Genomic DNA, 18,329 nt, shown 5'->3' with positions numbered 1-18,329 from the left:
GCATTCCCATGCTCAGCTTTATAAATTCATTTTTCTGTACATAGAACAGACAATCGTCTGATGGTAGACTGATAATTTTGATGAAATCATCATCCTTTTGGTAGGATGATTATTTGCTGCAATGATGTACATGTCAATGTCTTTATTTTTCCTGAATATATATCGCAGCCCAGATGGATGAAACTAGATCCGGGGTCTTCAAACTCGTTTGATCTTCACTCTAAGTACAAGTCGAATCATGTGAGAAATGTTCTGAAGTCAAACATGGAAAGACATCGCTTGATTACCGGTCAATGAGGTAAACCGTTAACAAGTGCGAGAGGAATCACCGATAATGATAATGACCCTCAAGGTACTGCAGTACAATTCACGTGGTGTGAATAAAGGACTTGGCGTCGAACACCATGCAAAATCTTTCGGTCGAAGGTCATTGATGAATACCTGTCGCCGGAAGTGAGAAACTTGCCATTGAGGCATGCAAGCTTCAAAGTACTGAAGGGGTTGTTCCTAGATCAACTTCTTGGATAATGAGCTGATGTCGACAAGAAGCGATCCGTCAAAGGAGGGCCTTAATGTATCCCACATCAATGACACAGAACGGAGCAAATGATTTTGATGGAGGTGAAAACGATCTGATGATATATGGTTCAGGGTGGCGGTCATGAAAGGATGAAGGATAATGTATGGCAGTGGATGGAACACGGTTGACTTCTCTGGATGACTTCTCTTGAACATATCAGCGACACTTGTGTGATGGATTGGTAGCATTTACCCCAAAGGTGGATGGTATGGCGAGACCATGGCGATGTGACCGGTGAATGAAACAACCCAACCCGACTCAGGCACGGAGTGGAAGTGTCATGTTCAAGAGCGACCTGCTACCAATAAAGTTCTTTGAGTTTCTTCCCAATTTTTCCCCAGTCATTACTGACCAGTACCTCTTTATTTTTGTCAAGCTTGAGGAGGATAACATATGCTTGTTCTATAATTTTCCCTTCGGGCAAACCCATCGCTATGTTTTAACGAGCTTAGCGATAGTGAAACTCGTTCTCGTCTAAAGACAAGTTTGTCGCTATTTAATGCTTTTAACGAGTCTAACGACAAAGATAACTCGGTCCTTTTCATTTTTAGAGAGTCTAAAAAGGTACGTAAAGTCAACTCCGAAGGTCCTTTTTCGTCATGTAATCCCTTAAGTCCGAAAAAGTATAAAACAATACAGAAGGGATGAGTTTTCGATAGTTTTAACGAGCCAAACAAAACAAGCGCTCGATCTTTTTGTGCAATAATCCCTCAGGTCCAAAAGATTAAAATCTAGAGGAGGGATAGCACTTCCGGTCACTTTAATGAGCTGGAAGGCCAAAACTCGGCAATCTTTTCATATTTTACGAGTCAGATGAAAAGAGCTTAAAGAAGACTCGTCTTTTGAGGAACGAGTGATAAAACGGGTTAGCAGCTGATTCCAGGTAAGAGTTGGAATTTTCCAATCACGGCAGTGTCACAAGGATGGCTAGTGAAATCACTCTTTGCAGCTGTTCCTCAAAATGGGTAAACAATCATATGGAGGTGAACGATCGGCCAATGGAAAAGTGGAGGTGACGGTGCAAACACGACCAAGGCTTTAATGGCTGATAATGTTACATTCACGGTGGTTATTTACCGGAAGATAGTTCATTTTTTAACGAGCTTAAACGCGGAAAAACACTGCTCAATCTTATGTTTATTTTTTAACGAGCATGAACTATGTGCTAAAACTGCTCGATCTTATGTTTATTTTTTAACGAGCATGAACTATGTGCTAAAACTGCTCGATAATCCAGTCATATGATAAGAATGTCTCATGTAAGATGCCATTTTTTATGGAGCTTGCGCCTTACCAAAGCTATGCCCCGCGTCCTTTCGTTATGCAAGTTTGGAAACGACTAATCCTACGAGTTTAAAGGGTTAGACCTACAGGTTTAAAGGGAGGACCTAAAAATTTAAAAAATAAATAGTCGCTCCTTGCTTGCACTCCAAAAGGTTTGCATGCCCCCAGGTATAAAGTACGATTTCAAGGTTACCCCTCAATTTGCAGATAAAACATTTGTTTTACTAGGAAAGGTCTACCTCTTTCAGGTTACCCAAAGATTGTTTCATCAATGCAGCGAACAAAAGACTTCTTCAGCGATGTCTGCCGAGATAGACAAAGGTGAGAGACTCCTTCTGTCAACTCACATAACTTTGACAAAAGAATCTTATTCTAGAATAACCCTCTTCCAGCATGGGCGGGGTACAGACTAGTCATATTCTCCCGCGGAAACCTACCCTATACCCAAAGTTTTCCTGCCGAAGCAGACCAGGACGCATGCCCCCTGGGTTCCAGTCATATCCCTCCGAATTACTCGTGCTCATCGGGAGGACGGACCGTGGGTTGAGACATTTCTTGCGTGAAGAAATCATTTTGGGAAGGTATATGACTATTTGCGATGCGTGATCCGGGAAATGAAAGCTGGTCCACGAGCTTGACCAATCTTCCTTCGTGCGGAAAACACATTACTCTAAAGAGTGAGGAGACGATGGCTCCCATGCAATATATATAGTCTCATCCAAGGAGTAGGTTATAATCCAAGGGTCCTTGAACGACCATCACGTTCATTTGAACGGTCTTCCCTTTCAATGTTATGGGCACATTGGGGAGGATCCCTAAAGGTCGACTGGTTCCTTTATCAAAGTCTGTCAGATTTCTCATTTCAGGAAAAAGCGCTGGCGAACCAAGCGCTTTCCAAGCAATAGAGGAAAGGATACTCACAGATGCCCCTTCATCAATGATGGTGCCAGCCATGACCATTCTGTATATTTGGATGATAATTCTGAATGGTATGCTTGCTGGCAAACGGGGTCTGCCTAGTTGGTTCCAGTCGAAGGAGACAACTAGGTTGCTTGGTGGTGGGACCGAGTAAACGGCCAGGTATCGCTCTGACGAACTTCCTTCCTGCGATAAAGGAATGGGGGAAGTGCCCCCGTGCTCGTCGGAGTCTGTGTTGATGGAGAGAATTTGGATGGTGTCATCTTTATTTTCTTCAGTGACTGGATCATTCGAAGATAAATCCTCTAAAGGCAAGACCGGGTCAACTGCCGCCTCGACCTTTTGACTTTCGTCGGGTATGGATTCAGCTGGTTCATCTTCAATGACTAGCGCTTCAACTGACCACTTGAGTGAGCCAGCTGGATTTTCAACTAACGAGGGACTCAGAAAGAGTTTTTTATATCCAGGAGGAAGTCATAACGGTGAAACCGGACGATCATCCGAAACTCTTTTCGCTTCGTCTAAGAAGGGACAACAGTGGATGACATGGTCGCCTTCACACAATCTACAGGGAGATCTAGCTCTCCCTTTTTGTCCAAGGACTTCACTCTCACTAGTTGACGGTATGCATTCAACATGGCTATCAGAGGTTGATTCCACCGGATTGTGCAAACGGGGAGACCAGTCCCTTAGTATCCGAGGGATGCAGAGGGATGCAGGGACAATCTCTGTGGAAGTGGTCTCCCTTGCATATGAAACATGGCGATTTAGGCCTAGTCAGTGCTGTGTGTGGATTTCTGTCAGACGACACTTGTTTGCCCCAGTCACTTTTGGCTCCTTCTTCTTCTTCTCTTTCTTCTTCTTTTCCTTCTTCTCCTTAGGAACCTGGTTTTTTGTTTTACCAGTTCCGTCAAGCGAAGAGGAAGGAGGAGAGGAAGAATTAGAGGATGTAGAAGGCTGGTGGGCAACTTTGGACCGGTCTAACTGTTGATTCGACTGTTCAGGAATAGTGGTGTTCTGAACGACATTGGTTGAGAAGAGCCAGACCGGCAAGCCAATTGTCAATCCTGGAAGCGACAATGTGGCCATATGGGGCACACCAACATCTCCCCAAGAGGAGAAGGGACTAGGATTTCCACCAAGGGGAATTCCTTGGTTGGTGGGTTCCATTTTCTCAACTTAAAGATCAACGCAGGAAAAAGGGGTGATTGTTCCGTTTAAAATAAATTTTAACGTCGCTTTAGACACAACTTACTTTTTCAATTTTAAAGAGTCGAGAAAAAGCTAAAGATGACTCTAGTCTCCTTCGATGTTTTAACGAGCCCGAAGTGACAAATGCTCGGATGGACTTTTTCCGTTATAGAGTTTGAAAAAGGCCAAAAGGAACTGCTCTGGAGTTCTAGGTAGAGGGTGTGCCAAACTTTTCGCAAAACCGCAGAATACTTTTTAAGGTACGGGCGGTCAATCTTCCTGAATGTTGTGTTCAGTGCATTGCGATCAGTAGGGCGGATGACACGACTTCCTAAGGATAAAGGTTTTATGCCTATAGGGGTCTCCCAATATATACTCAACGGTACGTGGGAGCACAATCCGTACTGGCGCTATCGTCCCTCAGGAGGAATCACCCAACCATCAGCGAGATCGACAGTCACCAGGTTTTACGACGCCGGAACACGTCTCTAGCCTAGACCTCTATGTTGTGTGTTAAGTTACAAAGCGTTGTTAAGTTCATTCAATTTATTTTAGGTTGATCTTTCTTAGAAGTTTTCCTTTTTGGATCACCACGAGATGTATAATACAATTCCTAAATGAAGTCTAAAGATGATAAGCAAGCTTTATATCTTTTCAACAATGAAAATCCTAGCTACAAGGGGAAAAGGAAGATACAACTTTTGTCAAAGAGCATAGAGCACACTGTAATGCACTTTTCCCTAAATCAAAGCATGCAAACTATCAAAATGCAAATGCACAAATGCATGTATTTGTTTTCGCTTCCTTAATATTGATGCCTAAAAAGAAAGCTGTTGTACAAATTTGAATTTGATTTCAAGTGAAAACATAAACAAGTTCCTTTTTCAAAATCAAAAAGACGATTACGACACTTTATGATTTACTTGTTTCGACACTAGAAATACATAAATTCAAACCAAACAACAAAAGTAAAAGCTAAATCAACTGTTAACAACAAACAAACTCACTCCTAAGATCAAAACGACACCTATGACAGGTCTAGATCTAAGGGCGACAATATGACTAGTTTACTTTTGTAATGGGAAACTGCAAATGATGTAACAAATACACAGAGAACAAATACAGTTTCTTTATACAACTGAGGCGAAATTGAGGCAAAGAAAAGGGGTTTCAGATAGGTACGCTGACTGATAACAGGCTGCAAAAAAACAGAGATAAAACTGAACAAAAGGAAGCAGGGAACCATAGCTGCACAAGGCAAAGACTGATCAGCGCACTCCCAACACAGAGGTTTTGACATTCAGCGCAGGTAGCCTTCACGGGACCTGCGTTGAAATGCAGAACCTCTTCACAGAGTCTGCGCTGAAGCAGAAACGAGAGTTGTTTCTGGGTTCTGGGTTACGGTTTGCAGTTAAATCAACAGTTTTTGGCCAGATCAAAGCTATCAATTAGGTACAATTAGGAGGATGATTTATAGGAGGACTAAGATCTATCACAAAGGGCTGTTAGAGCACTTGTGGATCAGTTTGTTCAGATCATAAAAACAGGCCCAGTGAGTGGACTAGAGAGGCAGATCTCTACTTTGCACTTGAAAATGGCAAGTGCATTTCGATTCGGCACTCCTGAGTTTATGAGAAGAACAACACCAGAAACACAAATAAACCAACAAGATATGATCCCCAGCGGAGTCGCCAATTTGTTGTTGGGAAAAGTATCCAATACGGAATGCCCCTATCCCACTCTAAGAGGTGATAGTGCCTTAGCAACAAACAGGTAAACTTATTCAAGTATTCTTCTTTATGAAATGCAAGTGAGGAAGAAGGATCTAACTAACCTGTATCTTCCGCTAGTTTGTCGATCCAAATCACTCCTCGCTTTAGTAGCTCCCAGCTTCTTGCTCCTTCACCGGCCCAGCTTCACCGAATTCCTGCAAGATCACAAGAGAGAGAAACTACACAAAGATATAGATATACATTCATAAAAAGCTCAAGATCAGTTTAAGCTAAACATGTAAGCATAACAAAACATCATTGGTATACCACATGTAGGAGAAACTCAAATAGTTTATTGATAAGATAATAAAGTCTGAGAGGAGATACAACCAAGTGAGTTCCGATCTAGCATCTACCTCCCAGCGAAGGAGTCCCTTCCTCTCCTCCAACAAAGCATAAATCACCCAATGTGCTAATAACAATCTCAAACCAACAACAATTCTCTGCAAAATACAAAATTCCAGCCTCCTGAACCTCTGGGTGAGAGATCCATATATAGATGTGAGCAGAGAGGATGAGTCAGCTCATGTTTTGACTTGTGGCTTCTCTCTGTCAGTTCTTGCTTCCACTTGGAGGTTGAGAACCTCTTACTCATCACTAGTCGAATTCATTGAGGCAAGTGTCATTGGAGAAGATTTTGGAAGCTTCCAGGGTCTTTCCACTTCGTTGAATGAACTTGCCATTTGTCATTTCCCGCTCAGTGCACCCTGGTAGTGCTTCTAGCTGCGTTGCAGTGCACCTAGCCAGTGTAATCTCTGCATTTCAGCGCAGACAACTAGTGGAGCCTCTGAATTGATCCTGAATTGACTGTTTCTGAGTGGTTTTTGGTGGAGAACTTCTGGGAGAAGCTATCTTTGGTTGACCTTGTTCCTTTAGGGGTAGGAATAACTCATTTAGGGACTTTGGATCCCTTGGATTATGGACATTTCATGCTCAATGCTGTAAGGCACAAAAATGTCTATAACACCAGCAGCTTTTTGATAATGTTGACAAGAGATTTATTTGAGGATTTTGCCAATCCATTGCCTTGTGGGTAATAGGTAGTCGAGTGCCCCAAAGTGATTTGATACTTATGACAAAATTAAATCATTCTTTTTGATTTAAAGGCTACTGCATTGTCAGTGACCAGCTTATTTGGACAGCCAAAATGAGACAAAATGTTGTTTTCAAGAAATGAGATAATTACCAAATCAGTAGCCTACCTCGTAGGAATCGCCTCAATCCATTTGGTGAAATAAATCATCACTGTGAGGATGCACTTATGCTGCGCTGAAGAAGAAGGATGGATCTCATCAATGAAATCCAAACCCCACTGCTGAAATGGAGCATGCACTTCAATGGGCTTGAGTGGTAAAGGCTGCAACTTACTCTTACCTTGAAAATTCTGACATTCATGGCAGCTGGCCACTATTTTTTACACATCAGCAAAAGGTGTTGGCCAATAATACCTCACTCTCAAGATTTTATTGGCTATTGTCTTCCAGAAAAGATGGCCTTTGCAATCTCCCTTGTGAAAGTCTTCCATAACCTGTTTTGCCTCTTCTTCTACTAAACAATTCAGCAAGACACCACCAGGGTCTTTCGAATAGACTGCACCATTCATAATACAAAATTTTTCGGCCTTCAATTTCAATGTCCTACTTTTGTTCTTAGCCATTCTAGGTGGTGATGACAGATTTTGGAGTACATAAACAATGTTCGAATACCAAGGAGAAAGAAGGATAATTTCTGATGCCTGAGAGGGCAGATTGTCTTCATCTTCCTCGGACATAGCAGCAATTAGATTAATGTCCAAGGCATGAAAATTTGACTCAACCATTAGTTTGGCTAGCCCTTGTCCTTTAATGAGCCTTGTCGGTTTGATTTCCACGTCATACTCCAGCAAGGCAGCAATCCATTTGCCTCTTCTCCCTTCCGGATCTGTTTGCACTAAGACATCCTTATTGCAGCATTAGGGACATAAGCGAGGATGTGCGAATGAAAAATATAAACCCGAAAATCTTTCAATGCTTTTACCAAAGAAATGGCCTGTTTTTCAATTATATTGTACTTCAGTGCCACGTCCCTTATGGTTCTGCTGAAAAATGCAATTGGTTTCTCAAGCTGGTCTCTTTTCTGCATCAAGACCGCTGCCATAATATGATTCGAGGCAAATGAAAACAAAATAAAATCCTGAGTGTAGTTCGAGCTGATCAAAACTGGAGCTAAAGAAAGAGCTAATTTCACCAAATTGAAAGACTTAACTGCTTCCTCTGTCCACCTTACTGCACTATTTTTTTTGAGCATGTTTGTGATTTCTCTTAACTGTTCTACAATATTGGGCACAAAGCGACGTAAGAAATTTATCTTACCATTGAAGGATTGGATTTCTTTCTTACTTTGTGGGAAATCAATCTTTTTAATGGCCTCCACCTGAGCTGGATCGATGCATATGCCCTCCTTTGAGATTATTTGCCCGAGACGCTTACCTTCATCCATGGCAAACAAACTTTTCTTTGGATTGAGAGAGATGCCATACTTCCTACACCGCTGAAACACAATCTTCAAATGATAAAGGTGATCTTCATCTGAATTAGAGAAAACGGTCAAGTCATCAAGATAAACAACTAGAAAGACATCTTTTTCATTAGCAAATGCGATATCCATCGCCCGCTGAAAGGTTGCACCAACATTTTTCAATCCAAAAGGCATCTTCGCATAATGAAAAGTTCCCCATGGAGTGGTGAACGTTGTTTTGTCTCTATCATCCTCATGGACCAGAATTTGGTTATAACCCGAATAACCATCAAGTAGCGACATGTGGGATGCTCCAACTACTCTCTAAAGTATGTGATCCATCTTAGGCAAAGGATAGTTGTCTTTCAAGGATACTTTGTTTATATTTCTAAAATCAATGCATAACCGGGTCTCACCTATTTTCTTGTGGACGGGCACCAAATTTGAAATCCAATCTGAAAATCTTATGGGGACTATGATACTAGCTTTATACAACTGATTCACTTCCTTCTCAATTGAGGGCAGCAGCTTCAGATTTATTCTTCTTAGCTTCTGACGAAAAGGATTTTGATTTGGCTTGATCGGGATGACATGCTGAATTATGCTTGTGTCATATGTCTTCAAATCTGAATAATCCCAAGAAAATACATCAGTAAAAGAAGATAACAAACTGATATACTTTGCTTTTACCTATGGAGGCAATGCCTTTGATTATGTCACTACCTTAGGATTTTCAGCTGATCCAATATTCACATCCTCAACTCCTTTCTTGGTTGGCAGCAAGATCGGTTTCCGGGCCACATCATCCTGATCGAACAACTCCTCTAAAGGTATTAGACCTTTAAGAATGATGTTGTCTTTGAGCAGCAAAACTTCCATTTGATTGACTTCTATATCTGCTTCACCATCATCATACTCCACATCAATAGAAGTGTCTTTGAACTTACCTTTATTTTGCAGAAATTCATCGATCTCATCATCATCTTGAAACACTTGCCAATACGTTTGATTGTCGAGGACAGCTGGGTGATGCTTCACATGAATCTCAAACTTGTTGTTTGAATTCATCGAAAGTTTCAAATTACTTGTTGCTGTTGCAGGTGAATCTACAATGGCATTTTGAGCACGAGGGACACAGGTTAAAGTATAATTAGAAAATACTTTCAATATATCCAACACTGCATTGTGGTAGGCCCGCATTCGAGGATGCTTAGCTTGGTATTCCCCTTTCACCTGTTTGATAACTAACTCAGAGTTGCCATATACTGGAATCCTTTTAGCATTCAATTTTCTAAGAACTTTCAAACCAGCAATTAAAGCTTCATATTCAGCCTCATTATTTGAATAGTCAAAAGCCAGTTTATAAGAACAGACCCTTACATTGCTTGGCACTTTGTTTGGGGTGAAAACAGGGCTACATATCCAAATACCAATTACAACACCTTCCCTTCCTACCACGCCATCAAAATCCATGCTCCAGAGGCCTGCTTCATCCTCTTCCAAATGCTGAAATTTTGTTTCTTTTCCTTGCTGTCCGTCAATATGTTGCTGTTGTCAGAAGGCTGATTGCTTAGTGGTACTATCAAGTCTTTGCCTTTCTTGCTTTAAGACTTATCTGAAATTTTCAGTGATCTTGGGAATGTCTTCTACTTCAGCTACTTGGCTATTTACATCTTTAAAGCTATCTGAATACAAAACACATGATTCTAAATCAGTATGTACATAGTTGATTGGATGATTTACCAGCTTCTCCTTGCTAGTGATCATGTACTTCATTTTCTGTTCCCAGTATAGTTTCCTCATCTGACTGAACACGGGAATGGTAGCATAGGAGAAATCAAGCTGCATTGTCCCTTTAATATTTGCTCCCCAAGATCTGGAAAGAAGCATGCCAAATCTAGGAGGTATATCTGCCACCACCACGTCCATCAAAACATTTTTAGCCAAAATCTGATCCAAACTGACCACCAAATATTTGATAAGACCAATGCACCTTACTCTACTGAAATCAAAAGAGTAAAGGTCATGATATTTCTAGTGATATCCAATCCCAATTTCTCCATGATAGCCTTAGGCATGAGATTATGAGAGGCTCCGGAATCAAACATAGTATTATGTAACAAAAATTCATGCACCCTGAGACTAATATAAAAAGGAGCAACATCACTATCTTGAGACTGAACTTCCAATGTTGGCCCAAAAATCAGCTCGGGACTGTCATCCTCCATGTTCACCATGTCGGATGATGGATCTAAATTCAAGATTTTAGACACTTGACCTTTATAATTGTTGTTCTTCATCAACTCAGTCAAAGGAATGGATATTTTTAACCTAGCAATTTTATTTTCTAAGTTAAAAAATGAAAAATTTTCTACCTCTTTCACTGAGACATCCTTCTTTTCCATTTTCTCCTTTGACACATTTGGCTGATTGGGTCTTTCACTTGTTGATGGCATTTTGTTGGTGTTAGGATCAACTGTCTCTTTTCCCTTTTTCTGCACATTGGGAGGATCATTCTTTGATGCTGCTGCCTCCTTCCTTTTCTGAATTGGATTTACAGGCACATCTCTACTTCAGAGTGAATATTGTCACTTTTGAGCTGACAAAGCATTCATGTATCCTCTTTGGTATTCATCAGATGCTTCCTCAAGAACTGTTTCATTTGCCAAAATGAAATTTTCATCCCTTTGTTCAGTTGAATTCTCGGAGTACTCTTCATATTCAGTGATGAAAATTGGCATATCATTAGGTGTAAAGAAATGTTTCTCCTCTCCAATTACATTCTCCTCCTCATCTTATTCTGGACCATGTACAAAATTCTACTCCAAGGGTGTCTTCACTTACTGCTGCTCTGCTTGGTCTTTTTTCCGCTGCTCTCTTTGTTTTATCCTAAATTGTGGCTGCTGCTGGCCACGGAAGTTAGGATTTCTGACTTGTGGTTCAGATTTGTCAATTGTCAATCTGTCAAACATCTTCTCCATCTTCCGAAGCACTTGATCTGAAGTGGAAACCTCTTCCTTTATTGTTACCTTCTTTTCAGCCTTTGCTCTAGCTCTCTTGGCAAGGAGATTAGCTTCAATGCTGACTGCAATTTTCTGCATGTCTTCCAAAGTGGCCGGATCTCTCTCTCTTAATTGATAGGCCATATCAGTATCAAAACCGTCTGGAAACTTAATCAAGGCCAGCCCCATAGGTGGTTTTATATGATCGAGAATTGCATTGTAAACTGAATTGAATCTAATACAATAATCTTGAACAGAAGCACGAACATTCTTCTTGATGTTCTCATATTCGGAAAGGATTTGAAGAGGATTTTTCTTCACTTCCCAATGATCCAAGAATTTTCTCTGTAGATTAGCCAATGTAGTGATACTTGCTACCGGCAAAGCTTTGAACCATTTCCTCACTTCACCACCAAAGGTTTGTACAAACAGTCTCATGGTCACATTTTCTGCATCAATCTCATGGAGGTCAAAGAAATTTGTCATCCTATCCACATGTTGCTGAGTTGTAACACTGTGAGGAGTGTTGTCAAACAATAGAATTTTACTTTGATAATCGACGGGCATGTCATCCAAATTTTGGGGCAGCACGAGGGGTGCAAAACGAGCAACCATTGCTCTTGGTGGATTTGCAATCGGTCTTGGGGATGTTGGAGGAGTGGGTGCAGCTGATGTATGGGGAATATGAGGAGGTGTGTGTGGAGGGGAAGAAATTTTGGATGCTTTAGGAGTAGAAGGAGTAGATGGAGGTGATACTACTGTAGATTTTTTATCAGAGATAATAGGCTGCACAGGGATGGTGGGAATGAAAGGTGGTTCGGTGGGAATTTTTGAGCTAGATGCAATTACGGATGACCCAAGGGTTGCAGAAGTAGTCTCTAAGAAATCAGCAATATTAGAAGCCACAATTGAAGTCTGTTAGGATATTTCGACACATAGGAAATAGTTAAGTACAACTTGGTCTAGTATAGAGTTAGGTAAAGTGTGTTTCTTTACTGTTGTACATTTTGTAACTTACAATCCGATGGTCACGATATGTAGTGATCCGACGGTTCATTCTCTCCTCGGTATTACTGACACTTGATCCGTGGCTTGACACCCGATTGGTCCATGATTTCTATTTAAAGTGCATGGAGGGTCATTTGTAGTGTAATCCGTGCATGAGAGAAGCATATGTAAATTTTCATTCTTTTATTAATAAATTGCCTAAAGTGGTCGCGTTGGCTCAGGCCGTGGACTGTTTTCCTCTTTGAGGGTTTTAACCACGTCAAAAATACTGGTGTATTGATCTGCGATCTGGTTGTGAGCGGTGTCCTTTGGTGTTCTGTCTGAGGAACTTACCCTGTAAATTCCTACATGGTATCAGAGCTATTTGAGGGCCGCGTCCGTTGGTGATCCAAATCTGAAGCCGGTAGAACTGCATCTAACTGCCGTTTCCTAGATCTACTGTTTCTGACTACTTTCGGGCCGAGAGGACTGCTCTGTTGTGTTGGGAGCATCTGTTCCAGTGAGGAACCCCTTTCGTTTCACGCGAAAAGGTTTCCGGTAACCCTAGCTGTGTCATTTTTAAGATCTGGAGGTATACAATGTTTATTTGCAGTTTACTGTTATTTTCTCTCTGTTTATTTCGGTTTCAGTTTATTTAGCCTTTTTTATTACTGGATCTATACCTTTCATTTCTGCATATGCTCTTTTTCCTGTGACTCTGTGCGATCTGGGAAAATCAGAAACAGAAAGGAAGGATTTTTCTCATGCGTATGCTCTTTTCCCTGCACCTTAGTGTGATCTCGGAAAACTAGAAACATTGAGAAAAATATTTAGTTTCCGACTAAAGCTAACTTTGAGCCACAAGGTTCATTTTTTAAAATATTTAGTTTTTCGGCTAAAGCTAACTTCGAGCCGTAAGGTTCGTTTCCTTTGCATGTCCGTGTTGGGTTTTGTGTTTTTTGTTTTGTAGGGAAAAAGAGCTTTTTCAAAGCAAGCAAAGCAAGCACGCAACCCAAAGCACCCCCCCCTCTCCCTCTCTCTCTCAAATTTTTTGTATAGCTCAATTGGTTCAAAGCTATTTTAAGAGAGTAGAGGTCTTGGGTTCAAGTCTCCATTTTGTGGGGGCAGACTTTTTCATTTCCGCACATTCCCGCACTTCGTCGGCAACTTCATCAACTTTTTTTCAAAAATCCTTAACTTCTTCATCCGGAAGCCATTTTCAGAGCCGTTTTTTTTAAACCAGCCTAATTTTTCAAGATCTATCCATTGGAACACTTATTTTCAACATCTTTAGCTTCAGTTTCCGTTGAAATGGAAAGTCAATACCAAGTTACCCTTGACAGCACCAACTACTTCCAATGGTTGTCCTACATTGAGGATTTACTTAGAAGTAAAGGTCTCTACAGAATAGCCTCAGGCCAAGAAAAGAAACCGAAGGATGAAGATAAGGCTGCTAAATGGGAAAATAGGCAAGATCAAGCACGTGGATTGATAGGGATGTCTATTTCTCCAGATCTTAGATTCCATATTCAGAACTTGATACCCCTGATGAAGCAATGAAACAAATCAATAAAGTTTTTGAGATAAAAAATGAACTTAGAGCCCATCAACTTGAAAATGAGTTGCTTACGTTGGACCCTAATAATTTCTCCTGTATTGAAGATTTCTTGTCCAAGTTCAAGACCTTTAGATATCTCTTGGAAGGTGTTAAGGTTAAGAAAGAAGATAGTAACCTTATCTATTCCATTCTTACTAAGTTGGGACCAGCCTACTCTGTGTTTGTTTCCACCTTCCATTCTACAAGAGAAGCCTTCATTTCTCAAGGAACAGACTACAAGTCCCCTTCCTTTGACTATTTCTATGATTCTTTAATAAGAGAACAAGAAAAACTCTTACACCTTGGTCTTCTTAATCTTGGAAACTCTTCCAAGAAAGCGTTAGCTGCCCAACAACAACCAAATTCAAAGAATCATAAGAAGTCATATCCTAAAAAGAATGGTCCTAAACCAAACAAGGGTCCTAAGCAATCTCAGCCTCAAAATGAAAAATCATTTCAACAAAATGATAAGACAAATAAAAACAAATGGAAGAAGACTGATAAACATTGCAACTTTTGTAATCGAGATGGCCACCTAGAATCCAAATGCTTTAAGAAGATGGAAGCCTTAGAAGCAGCAATGAAGAAACATAACATCCATGTGGAGCATTCTTCAACTTCAACCTCGTCTTCAGGGTTGGCACTTTCTGCATGTGGTTGTCAATCATCTCGGTCTGGTTATGCATTAAATGTATCTTCTTCTTATCATTCTCATGAGTGGCTCATTGATTCTGGAGCTTCTTATCACATGGCCAAAAACAAAGCCATGTTTTCGTCTTTAAATGATTGTAACACCAGAAATATATATGTTGGTGATGATAGATCTCTTAGTGTTGTAGGGACTGGAACTGTTCATCTAGACAATGGTCAGTTTAATGATGTATTATGTGTTCCAACCTTATCCTGCAACCTTCTATCTATATATCAGATAACTCATTCAGGTGAAGGTAAAATCGTTGAATTTTCACCTCATGATGTTGTAATCAAGGACCTAAGAGATCCTAAAAAGATTTTAGCTACTGGCATTGCTGATGATTCTACAAGGTTGTATAAGTTTCACAACTTTGGGCCATCAAATCTTCCCTCAGTATTTGTTGTTCATAACGATGAAGTGAGCAAACTTTGGCATGAGCGATTTGGTCACTTAAACTATCGCTCCCTTCAGCATCTATGTAAAGAAAATATGGTGACAGGTCTTACTATGGTATCTTGCAAAGATGGTGTTTGTTCCGGATGTGTACTCGGAAAACATCATCGGGACAGTTTTGAAAAACGTGCCTCTTGGCACGCCTCAGCCCCTTTACAGCTTGTGCATAGTGATTTATGTGGTCCACTTCCAGTTGTGTCATTCTCTGGCTGCAAGTATTTCTTAACTTTCATTGATGATTTCTCCAGACGCACTTGGGTATACTTCTTAAAACTCAAGAGTGAAGTATTTAACACATTTTTGGCCTTCAAGGTCTTTGTTGAAAAACAATCTGGACATCAAATTCTTAAGCTAAGATCTGATAATGGTGGAGAATATGTTAAAAACACATTCATCAACTTTTTCATTGAGAATGGAATTCAAATGCAACATACTGTTCCATATACTCCACAACAAAATGGTGTAGCTGAAAGGAAGAATCGCACCTTAAAAGAAATGGCTAATTGTATGCTACAATCTAAAGAATTTGGTCTTAGTTTTTGGGCAGAAGCAATTAACTATGCAAATTACATAATAAATCACACTCCTACTAAGGCTTTAAAGAATATCACTCCAGAAGAAGCATGGAGCTCAATCAAACCAGATGTAAGTCACTTTCGTGTTTTTGGAAGTGAAGCGTGGGCCCATATTCCAGATGAAAAGCATAAAGCTTTAGAACCTAAGAGTGAAAATGTACTTTTTTTGGATATTCTGAAGATGTCAAAGGCTATAGACATATTCCATTTAAGTACAAAAATTTTATCATTAGAAGAGATGTAAAATTTGATCAAAATATATTGGCCTACGAGCCTAGTCCGGCGGATGTGCCACCTCTTCCTATCTCTTCTACTTTTGAAAACATTTCTTCTTCAGATGATGAAGTGAGGATGAAAATCCTCCCCCACCATCTCAGGATCCTCCTTCAGCTCCTCAGCTTCCAAAATGGGTTCGTGCTACTCGAGATGCAGCAGGTGATCTTGCCGGTGATCCTACAGATCAGCGACGCACACGTTCTCAGTTTGACAGAGCCTCTTCTTTACTGGCTCAAGCTCCAGTAAATTCTGATCCTGACACCTTTGCAGAAGCTTCAAGCCATCTAGATTGGGAAGCAGCTATGAATGAAGAATATCATTCATTATTGGCAAATGATACATGGGATCTTGTTCCTCTACCAAAGGGACGAAAACTTATTAGATGCAAATGGGTTTACAGAACCAAGTATGGACCAGATGGGAAAGTTGATAAACATAAAGCTTGTCTTGTTGCTAAAAGTTTTTCACAGGTTGAAGGTATTTACTACACTGAAACCTTCTCCCCTGTTGCCAAAATGAACTCTATCCGTCTTGTTCTTTCCCTTGCTGCCTCATTCAAATGGGAAGTCCATCAAATCTGCCTTCTTGCATGGGGACTTGCATGAATAAATATACATGGAACAACCCATTGGCTTCATAAAAACAGACTCCAGCCTTGTATGTCGACTTAAGAAATCTCTTTATGGTCTCAAGCAAGCTCCTCAAGCTTGGTATGCCAAAATGGATAGCTTTCTTTTAGAATCTGGCTTTTCTAGGTGTCATTCTGACAATACTGTCTACACCAAGCAAGTGGGCAAGTCTCTTATCATTCTTGTTCTTTATGTTGATGATCTTATCCTTACCGGTAGTGATCCCAACCTTATAAACCATGTGAAGTCTAGCCTTAAAAGGAAGTTTGAAATGACAGACTTAGGACACTTACATTATTTTCTCGGTCTTCAAGTCTTGAAATCCAAGGAAGGTATTTCCCTTTCTCAGTCCAAGTATGCCTGTGATATTCTCCGCCACTTTCACATGGAAGACTGTAAGCCAGCCCCTTCTCCCTTTCAGTATGGAGTCAAACTTTCAGTCACTTGTACTTCTCCTGAAGTTGATGCTACCTTATATCATCAACTTGTAGGAAAAATTTTGTATCTAACCCATACTCGTCTTAACCTTTCCTTTGTTGTTGGCCTTGTTACTCGGTTCATGAAAAACCCCCGTGAAAGTCATTGGAAAGCAGCTAAAAGAATACTTCGTTATGTTTGAGGTACAGTTCAGTTTGGCATTCATTACAGTGCCGAAGCAGCTCCTCTATTGGGTGGTTTCACTGATTCTGATTGGGCTGGTGACCCTGATGATCGGAAGTCTACTGCCGATTATGTGTTCACTCTTGGTTTAGGACCTATTACATGAGCTTGTAAGAAACAAGCTACCATTTCTCTTTCATCAGCAGAAGCAGAGTATCGTGGTGCCGTAGAAGCTAGTAAGGAAGCCTTGTGGCTTCGTCAGATCCTGTCAGAGTTTGGCTTTCAGTAGCAGCATCCGACTACACTTTGGTGTGATAATCAAAGTGCCATTCAGCTATGCAAAGATCCAGTCCAACATCAGCGCAACAAACACATTGAACTGCACATGCACTTCATCAGAAAGCTCATTCATGACCATGTTCTTAAAGTGCAACATTGTTCAACAGATGATCAAGTTGCAGACATCTTTACAAAGGCTCTCACAGAGGCGTAGTTCACTAAAATTCGATTTATGGTTGGAGTTCAGGAAGTTGTCACTAAGGGGGGATAGGCTCTAGTGCCTCCTTCCATCTCCTATTGTGTCATATTTGTAAATCCTTCAATCCTATCCCAAGTTGTTCTTAAGGGGGGATGTTAGGATATTCCGACACATAGGAAATAGTTAAGTACAACTTGGTCTAGTATAGAGTTAGGTATAGAGTTAGGTAAAGTGTGTTTCTTTACCATTGTACATTTTGTAACTTACAATCTGACGGTCACGATATGTAGTGATCCGACGGTTCATTCTCTCCTCGGTATTACCGACACTTGTTACGTGGCTTGACACCCGATTGGTCCATGATTTCTATCTAAAGCACATGGAGGGTCATTTGTAGCGTAATCCGTGCATGAGAGAAGCATATGTAAATTTTCATTCTTTTATTAATAAATTGCCTGAAGTGGCCGCGTTGGCTCAGGCCGTGGACTGTTTCCCTCTTTGAGGTTTTTAACCACGTCAAAAAAACTGGTGTATTGATCTGCGATCTGGTTGTGAGCGGTGTCCTTTGGTGTTCTGTCTGAGGAACTTACCCTGTAAATTCCTACAAAGTCTAGATCTGATTCAAGATAAAATCGTGAATGGATTTATTGGCCCTTTCAATTTCAAGATTTCTAACAAACTCAGGATTTAAGGCAGTTGAAGCAACAACGCTTTCAAATTTGGTTTCAAACAAAGACAACTCAAACTATTCATCAAACTCAAGATCTTTAAGATATTCAAAACCAACAGGACATGAA

This window comes from Pinus tabuliformis, chromosome 2_1 (genome assembly GCF_031772625.1).
Source record: "Pinus tabuliformis cultivar Carrire ecotype Pingquan chromosome 2_1, CPIR1, whole genome shotgun sequence".
NCBI lineage: Eukaryota > Viridiplantae > Streptophyta > Pinopsida > Pinales > Pinaceae > Pinus > Pinus tabuliformis.
The sequence above is the reverse complement of the archived record's forward strand: the minus strand, read 5'-3'. Positions refer to the sequence as shown.